The sequence below is a fragment of the Oratosquilla oratoria genome, chromosome 7 (assembly GCF_046742065.1).
Source record: "Oratosquilla oratoria isolate Oo_2021 chromosome 7, ASM4674206v1, whole genome shotgun sequence".
Classification (NCBI taxonomy): Eukaryota; Metazoa; Arthropoda; class Malacostraca; order Stomatopoda; family Squillidae; genus Oratosquilla; species Oratosquilla oratoria.
Window position 1 is genome coordinate 11,027,353 of NC_134783.1, and position 10,584 is coordinate 11,037,936.

Sequence of the window (10,584 nt, forward strand, 5' to 3'; positions counted from 1 at the left end):
GAGGTGGAACAGGACAGAAAGACATGGTGAGACGCTTCGAAAGCAGTTATGGATCACCAAGTGGCCCGTAGACCGGCGGAGGAAGAGTAAGTAAATGTGAGTGGAACTTTCCTCTGATTCTGGTGCCAAAATCAGATGGTACCATGCGTCCAACTATTGATTATAGGGAATTGAATAAGCATACCATACGTGATAGGGGACATTCTTAGAAGTTTGAAAAATCTGATCATAGGTATTTTAGCACTATAGATATAAAATTTGCTTTTTGGCAAATAGAATTGCATGAAGACTCACGAGAGTTCACAGCATTTTCTAATCCAACGGGACACTATGATTTCAAATGAATGCAGTTCTAAATGGGTTGTTAGTAAACACTGCCGTTGTATTTCTAGATGATACTTCAAATAGTTTCCCAAACGGCGGTTGAGAACTTTAAGAAATTAGATTTGATATTCTCAAGACTAGTCGAAGCAGGATTGAAAACAAAACTTGAAAAATGTAAGTTTTTGCAGGACAGTGTTATCTATTTGGGACAAAAGATAGACAAATATGGAATTAGTACAGTAAGTTCGAAAGTTGAAGCAGTAAGGTATTTTCCAATTCCAAACAATGTAGAAAAGCAAAACGTTTCTTGGCATTGACAGGATATTATAGGAAATTTATCCAAGGTTATGCGGACATAGCTAATCCATTAAGTTCTTTGTTGAGGAAAGACTCAAAGCTCATGTGGGGACCTACACAACAGCAAGCTTTTGACAAGTTGAAAGATAAGCTTACGAGTTCTCCAGTTTTAATATTTCCAGACGATGATAAATAGTTCATTCTTTGTACTGATGCATCTGACATAGGATTAGGAGGCATACTGATGCAAGAGAGAAATGGGACTTTGAAACCAATAGCTTACACATCTAGACTTTGCTACAGTGCAGAGAGAAACTACTCTATAAAAGAAAGAGAAACTTTAGCAGTGATATATTCATTAGAATGTTTTAGAGATATGATACTAGGATATCTAATGAGAGTGTGGACTGATCATACAGCTATTCAGAACTTATTTAAGCATAAGAATCTTAGGGTCAGACTAGCAAGATAATAATAGTTTTAGATAATGGAACTGAATTTAATAACAAAATATTGGAAGAATTATGTAGATTATTTAAGATCCAGAAGATAAACATTTTAGTGAATCATCCTCAGAGCAATGGAGTTGTAGAGAGGTTAAATAAGAAAATTATAACATGTCTTAGAGGTATGATAAGTCCTCATAGTATAAATCGGGATACTTGGATTCCTTGTGTTAAATGTACGCTGAACAACAAAATTAACATAGCAATAGGTGAAACACCGCATATGAAATCTTGATTGCAGAGCAGAAACCTGTGTATAACATAGATGATTATATCTCAGATAGGATACATATAATTCAAGCTATACACCAAAGAGTGAGGGAACATATGCAAGAGTATACACAAGAGATGAAAAAGCAACAACACAAAATAGCATATAAAATAAAAATAAAAAAGGAGATTTAGTCATGATCAAACTACATTCACCCTATAATAAACTTTCACCGAGGTACTCAGGTCCATATAGGGTAATTGGTTTTTCAGGTGGAAATAGATACAAGATCTTACACTTAGAAATTAGGGAAGTGTCAATTAATCACAAAGGATTACAAAGGCAGAGTATGCCGACAGGAGACCTTTTGGTTCATATCTAGGTCGGATGCGAAAAAAATAATAATGATAAACAAATGAAGAAATAAATAAATAAATGAATAAATATAAAATATAATAACGTATATCATAAATAAAATACATAAATAAATGCATAGGTATAGTTAACTAATAAACAAACAGAAAATATTAAATAATAATAAATTGACATATAGATAATAATAAATGAGAATCAAACAAATAATAATAAACAGACAAATGATAATAAAACAAATAAACAAATAATATAAAATAAATTATAGTCATTACAGCATCTTGCTTAGGTGCTTATCTGAATGATTCTTAAAGCTTCGGATTGAACTACATTGCACTGCCTCTGCAGGAAGTTTATTCTATTCATTAACTACACGGTTGGCGAAGTTGTTTCTACCCACTTCCAAATTGAATCTATTTCCGGACAGTTTGAGACCATTGTTTTTTTTATCTGATTCTCATTCAGTGTGAAAATTTTGTCACTTTTGATGTCAATTCCCTTTAGAATCTTAAAGACCTGTATCAAGTCATCTCCGAGTGTACACTTTTTTAAGGAAAACAGATTCATATGCTTTAGTCGATTTTTGTATGATTTATTTTTGAAATTTGAATCAATTTTGTGGCTTGCCGTTGTACTTCTTCCAATCTGTCAATGTCGTTAATGAGATTCGGCGACGATACGGAAACAATATTCCAAATGTGGATGAACTAACGATTTATATAGCTTGTTAATAAGTGATGGACTTTTGAAATAAAAAAATCGCGCAATCAGTCCTAGAATCTTATCTACTTTCTCAGAGGCTGAAATACACTGCTTAGATGATTTGAGATCGTTACTGATAATTACGCCGAGATCCTTTTCACTATCCACTTTTGTTAACGAATTTCCAAATAACTTGTAATCGTACTTACTATTTTTGAAATATGTGCATTACCTTGCATTTACTTGTGTCAAATTTCATTAGCCACTTTTCAGACCATTGCTGTAATTTATCTAAATCTTCCTGAATATCGAATTGGTTTAAGTGATAATTTGCCATTCCGCACAGTTTTGTACCATGAGCAAATTTGGCAAAAATATATTTTAGTCCGTGGTCTATATCATTTATATATACTAGGAATAGAGGTGGTTCAAGAACGGAACCCTGAGGAACTCCACTCGTACCATTTTTCCATCCAGAAGTTTTTCCATTTAAAACAACCCTGTTGTCGATCATTCAACCAATTACTAGTCCAACTTAATAGGCTACCACTTATTCCGTGTGAAGCTAATTTAGTAAGTAGTCTTTCGTGGGGGACGGTATCAAAAGCTTTTGCAAAGTCTAAATATATTAAATCTATATTGTTTCTTTTGCCATAATTCGAGATAACTGTGTTGTAGAATTCGAGTAAGTTAGTCACGCAAGAAAGTTTTCGTCTGAAACCATGCTGGCTATCATTTATCAAACAATTACTTTCTAAATGATGTTCGATAGCATCTCTGATGATAGTTTCCATCTTTTTTCCTACGATTGAAGTCGAACTTATAGGTCTGTAGTTATTTGGTTTCTTTTTGTCAACTTTTTTGAATATTGGAGTAACGTTAGCTAGTTTTCATTCTCTTGGAACATCTCCGGATATGATGGATTTTTTAAGATAATTTCTAGTGGAACAACAATCTTATTTTTCGTTTCCTTTAAGATTCTTGGATGTCAACTGTCAGGCCCTGATGTTTTATTTACTTTTATTTATTTTTTTTTTCCGTAGTGAGTAAGTTTACCCTAGACTTTTCACAGGTTTCAGTTTGGAGTTCATTTTGAGGTGTTTCGTTTACGAATACTGATCTAAAATAATTGTTTATAATATCACACATTCCTTCATTTGAATATTGAAGTTGACCGTCAGCAGATAATAGTGGACCAATGTGATTCCTAAAAACCTTTTTATCTCTAATGTAACTATAGAATTTTTTAGGATTCTCTTTGGACAGAGAGGGGGGTCGCCGATTTAATGAAGCGGCCTTGCTGTGGATGTGCTGTGTCCTGTGACACTGCTTCTGACCCAGGGCAGTGGACAGGGTGCAGGGATGACCCGTCATCTAGGAGGTGCTATGATGGGAGGGAGGGTGGAGGGGTGAGGAGTGTTTTCGGGGATGGAATGAGTGGGAATGATTTTATGCCTTGTCCTTTTTGGCTACCTCCCTGGTAAGGGGGAAAAAGCCTTGGTATATATATGTATGTATGTATGTTTTCGTTTTTTCATTCTATTTTTTAAATCTCGTTGTATTAATACATACTTTTGAAAGTCATTAGATGCTACCGAGCACTTGTATTTCTTATAAGCCTGTCTCTTTTTAGCAATGCTTTTTTCAGTTTCTTTGTCAAGACATTTTGGGCGAGCCTGATTTGGGGACATCTGTCCTTAAAAAGGATGTAAGTATGAATTATCTTAGTGAGCGTATTTTGAGATATTTCCCACATCTAATCTACAGATCTTCCGCTTAATTTTGCCTCTCAATCTATAAGCTGAAGCTCCTGATGTAGTCCTATGAACTGAGCTTTACTGAAATCGGGTGTTTTAGAAACACAAATATCTATTCTAATTTTTTTAGTAGTATGAATCTAACTAAGTCGTGATCGTTATTTGCAACAGTTTCACCGACTTTTGCATCGGTTATCATGCTTTCACTTTTCCCACAGAGCGAACCCCTGAGAAGACGAATTTTCTCCTCACACATCCTGAGACGGTCTTCCAGGTTCACACAACCTTCAAAAGCCATTTCGATTCTCCTTCAGGAATACAAACGGCAAGGAGAAAATATAAACTAACAAAAGAAACCAAAGCGGTCTCTAGATAAACTAAATACACGAAGTTTACTCTGCTTACCTTATACTATTACTCCTACCTTTGGAGTACAGTAACAGAATACTGTTTTGATTCTAAATTAATGAAATACTACCCTTTATCTTATATATGTAACTGTATAGCGCTGTACGTATACAATTACAAAAACACAACACAATCACTTGTCACTATTTGGATATATAAATTTCACAGGTATTCGCTAGCTGGTGTCTCTGATATAAAGAAGGTTAGGATACAATTTGATGATGAGGATACATTTGACACTCAGTGTATTAGTTTTAAAGAAACACTAAACTCAGAACAGTATAGGGAGTTTGTAGATAAGATATTATGTGAATTGAATATTAATTCATATATGTTTTACAGATAGTATTAATATTGTTGAAATGTAGGGAGCTTGATTGTATGGGAGACCTGAACTTCTGGAACCTTGGTGTCAGTTAGTTGCACCATCTAGCTCTCTGGTCAGACATAAAGACCTGGAGCTTGGTCAGTCATGAAGAGTTGGACCCTTGCCAATGCATAAGGATAATGCCAATAAGTATTGAACTGTTTTCTTTTGTGAAACATTGAACATTCTTATGCAGTGTGTGTTCTAGACAAAAAGTGAAGTAAGTGTGTGTGTAACAAATATGAAATTATGAAGAGACCCTTTACTATGCTGTGTATATAACTGTTGTGATATCTCACTAATACACGGTTCAATATCTTTGAAAAGATGAAAACATTCTCCAATTAAATCTAATGTTGTTCGTAATCAAACATCATAATAAGAAGGAGAAAGACATTGATTTTATTATTATTAGTAGTGATTTTTTGCAAACCTATTTTGACAATTATTTGGTTTTATGTCTTTTTATTGTTTTTGATATATATCTGCTTGAATTGTTTTCTTTTAAAAGTGCTAATGACATTTATGCTTTGTAGAAGGGTTACTTATTTCTCTATTATGTGTGGGATATGTTTTGATGACACTATCCATTTTAACAGTTTGTGCAGAAAAAGTTTAAATGTTTAGCTTCTAGTATATGGTATTTTCCATGTATATATTAGCGAGTCCAGTAAGAGGGTAGTAGAAAATAATTGGTCGGGACGACCAAGGGCAGCTGCCGAGCCCTGTAAGAGGCTGGTAGATAAAGGTAGACAAGTAAGGTAGATAGAGAGGTAGGTGGCGAGAATTTCATTTTATGTGTAGGGTGTTCTGAAAACGTAAGTCGCGAAGGAGTTGCATAATCTTGCTTACCGTCTAAAGTTTATAAACAACCGCTAGGGAACAGATTTTAATGCTGATGTGATAATATGTAAAATAAGCCATTCCGCCTCGATGTCGAGATTGCTTGTACAAACAGGATTGCTTAAAACGTTGTAATTGTCTTCCTGATTTGAGAAGGGTGGAGGAGGAGAAAAAGTTATTGGTTCACGGGCGAAAAGTCACGCCCTTGGGGGAGGCACTTATTTGTAACAATAAAGATCATTGGCTGAATAAAGTAGTGACGTCGGAACAGAGATGGCTTAGTCAGTGGATTGAGGGTCACAGGCTGGAGTCCCTTGGTGTAGATTGACAAACCAAGTGTATATAATTGGGAAGAAAATAGAAAATTATACATACGTTTAATTCACTCCATCAAGAAACATTACTAACTTGCTACAGAAGATATGGTGAAAGACATATTTAAGTGAAGGAAAGTTGAAAGTGAATAAAGAAATATAATACCATAGAAGGAAGTAGTTAAACCGAATTAAGCCAGTAATTACGGAGAGCCAGGAACTGAAAGTGATGGGGGTCAAACGCGCGCACGCGCACACACACACACACACACACACACACACACACACACACACACACACACACACACACACACACACACACACACACACACACACACACACACACACACACACACACACACACACACACACACACACACACACACACACACACACACACAGACAAGCACATACACATACACGTACTTACACTTACACACATTTTTTTTCTATGGATTATGCAATATAGGTATTTGAATTTGTTTTGATAATTGTGACTTTTTTAATATTTTTTAAATTTTGTGACATATTAGGCGTCTGGGTTGTTGTTCGTATTGATGAAAAATTACTTACCTTTTGACTTTTTGGGGTCCTCTCTCAGCTGAATAAAATCGCTAAGTTGCAAGACAATATAAACATACAATGCAATTTGGGGTGGATAATGTATTAATCAAGATATATAGTGACCTTTTTGAATTCCTCTTCGGCTAAACAAAATTGGATGGCAGTAGAGAGAATAAAAGAATGAAGATGTCAGTGATAGAAAATGCACAAGTTATTCTTAGATGTATAGAAATTATGGGTGGTAGCAATATGTCAATGACAGAAATTGCTTCAAAATGAAAGATATGAAATCTCTCGGGTTCTCTCCCTCATGCCTCCTCCCCTCGACTCCTCTTAACTTCCCTTTCCTTCACTACCCAACTTTCTCCGTCCCTCTCCTCCCCTCCACCCCTCCTTGTCTCCCCCTCCGTCTCCTTCTCTTTTGAATCCTCCCTTATCTAGCGCAGGGGAGACGCACAACTCTTCGATATCAACTTAATTGAATATTCACTGGGATTAATTAGATGGTTATGCAGGCTTAATTTCACATTTATTGAATGTTGCTGAATTTCCTAAAACCTTCCCTACTCCCCTCTTCTTATTACCTCTGTCAAAGTTCCACGCATCATCAGAAACTCAAAATGCGTTGTTATTGATGACTTATCCTCAACCCTTTCATATTCTGTGGAATCACCAGAGTTCAATAGCCCCATTATACAAAGTACAAAGCCGGCGTGAGTGTGATAGTCTGAGTTCCCTCAATGAGCTTGCACATAGTACAGAATAGGTGAATATATCCCTTATATATATATATATATATATGTATATATATATATATTATATAGATATATATACAATATAAAATTATATATATATATATATATATATATATATATACATTACATACATACATATATATATATATATATATATATATATATATATATATATACATATATATGTATATAGGTATATATACATATACATACTCACACACACACACACACACACACACACACACACACACACACACACACACACACACACACACACACACACACACACACACACACACACACACACACACACACACACACACACACACACACACACACACACACACACACACACACACACACACACACAGTAGTTGGTAGAGCGCTGAACTGCCACTATAGTGGCCCGCAGTTCTTGGTTCGAATCCTGCCCAGGGCCGAAATTATTTCGGTACCGCTGCGCTTCGGGTCGTTACTCTGACTCTCGTGGGCGGGGAGTGGGGTGTGTGTGTGTGTGTGTAAGGTCATAGCATTACCCATAGATCGGACCTACGAGCTCTGAGCTCTCTTCCAGGAGGGAAATAGCTGTCGATCACGAGTCCAACACGTGATCCAAAGACCAAGTGAATACACACACACACACACACGCACACACACACACACACACACACACACACACACACACACACACACACACACACACACACACACACACACACACACACACACACACACACACACACACACACACACACACACACATATATATATATATATACATGTGTGTGTGTGTGTGTGTGTGTGTGTGTGTGTGTGTGTGTGTGTGTGTGTGTGTGTGTGTGTGTGTGTGTGTGCGTGCGTGTGTGTGTGTGTGTGTGTGTGTGTGTGTGTGTGTGTGTGTGTATGTGTGTGTGTGTGTGTGTGTGTGTGTGTGTGTGTGTGTGTGTGTGTGTGTGTGTGTGTGTGTGTGTGTGTGTGTGTGTGTGTGTGTGTGTGTGTGTGTGTGTGTGTGTGTGTGTGTGTGTGTGCGTGTGTGTGTGTGTGTGTGTGTGTGAGCGCGCGTGTGTGTGTGTGTTGAGGCATTGTGACAAGTTGAAAAAAGATGGAAAAAAGAGAGTCATGGGTCTAGTTCCGAGTTTATTTCTGACCGGTTTCCCTTATAGCTTCTTCAGAGGAATGTTACTCTGAGAATAAAGCTGGCAGTATACATAGTGGATTGACTCCGCGTTCGTTAGAGTTTACAATAAATTATTGTGTGAGTGCGGAAACAGTGTGTGCGAGATGTTGTTCTATTTGTAGCTTTGGAAGATTTGTTTTCTCTAATACTTTTTGTACTTCCTACTTTCTCTGACGATTCCCTAATGATTATTCATTAAATCCAAATTCATATCTTCGACTTTTTCCTCGTTAGTTCTTAGAACTTCGAATCTATTTTTAATTTCTAACTGAAATTCCTTCTTATTATCCTTAACCTTTGCTAGGCTGGTTTTCTTTTTTAAAACTAGTTTATTTCTTTTGGCTGTGAAACTGAATTTAGCTGTGCAACGTGCCATTCTATGGTCACTACCTATGTTGACTTTATTTATGACCGTAACAATGCTAACGCTCTTGCTCTCATCTCCTTATATGAAGTCTACTTCGTTCTTTGTTGTTCCATTTGGACTTCTCCAGGTCCATTTACGTCCTACACACTTTGGAAGAAAGTGTTCATTATCCTCATGTTGTAGTTCTCTACAACATTTACTAACATCTCGCCTCTGTAATTTCTTTCTCCTACTCCAAACTTCCCAATTCAAGACTCATCTTCCATCTTCATTCCAACTTTAGCATTGAAGTCACCTATTACCAACGTGTACTTGTTTTTTCCTTGATCCATTACCTGACTTAAATCATCATAGAAGGGTTCAATTTCATCGTCTGTACTCTATGAAGTTGGTGCATAAACCTGACTATTTTTAGAGTGTACCTTTTACATAGCCTAATCACAATCCAAGCTACCCTGTCTGATAAACTACTGAACTTGATTACATTACCAGCAACTTCTTGGTTGATCAAGACTCCTACTCCAATAGATCTTTCATTGTCCTTACCTCTATAATAGAACAGGTGATGACCATCTTGTAATTGTATTAGCTTTTCTTCCGCTGTTCGGACTTCGCTCAGTCCTACGATGTCTCACATGATGTTGTCTAGATCCTCCGTTAGACTCTCCAGCCTGTGGTCTTCTGAGAGAGTTCTTACGTTGTAAGTATAGATATTCATTTTCTTCATGCTGTTTAATTTCCAACGCTTGGATCTGCTTGGACAGTGCTTACTCACATTCGGTGGCACACTGCCCGTAAGCACATGAGGCAATGCGGTTGCCATGACGGGCTTTTTTGACAGTAATTTCACCTCCCTGCCAACTAGTTTCTGGTGAGATATTTCTCTGGTGTCACCTTATTCATTATATTCGGTGAGGCCCTATATATCTATAGGGTGCCCAATGGTTCACGCAGTCATTATGACGGTACCCCATATATCATATGCGAGTCGCTCTTTATTTGATCTTTCTTACAAAACCTGTTTGATATGGGTGACATAGCTTTTGTAATCATTAAGATTCTCAAGCCTATCCACCACGTCAAGGTTAGTTCAGTTGTACACCCAGTGCTTACGCCAAGAAAGCATTCCTGAATCGTGGTGAAATGCTATAGTGATTTTGCTTCATAAAAAGGGAGACCAGAAGGAATTTAGTAACTATCAACCGATTGGGAGGAGGCTGTGAAAGAGATAATGGGGAATTGTGCAGGTAAGTTAGTGCGAACGACAGATGAGCGATGGAGCAAGTGCGTTACTGAATGGACGCCGCGAGATAGGAATTGTGGAAGAGGGAGGCCAGACAGATGGAGAAACGAGATTGAGAAGTTTGCAGGAGTGACGTGGTAGAGGTTGGCTCGGTCTTGTGAATCATGGAATAACAAATTTTCTATGGATATATTATCATTACAATAAAAGTGAAATATATTTACATAACACTGAGATGTAATGGGTCATGTTTGGTGTGCTTAAGAACGAGAATTTGATTATCATTGGTTAGTACAATATCATGGTTATTTTCAATACATTACAATCGTTTGGTTACCTCCCCATAGTTATTTTCACTACGACGGAGAACCATGTCA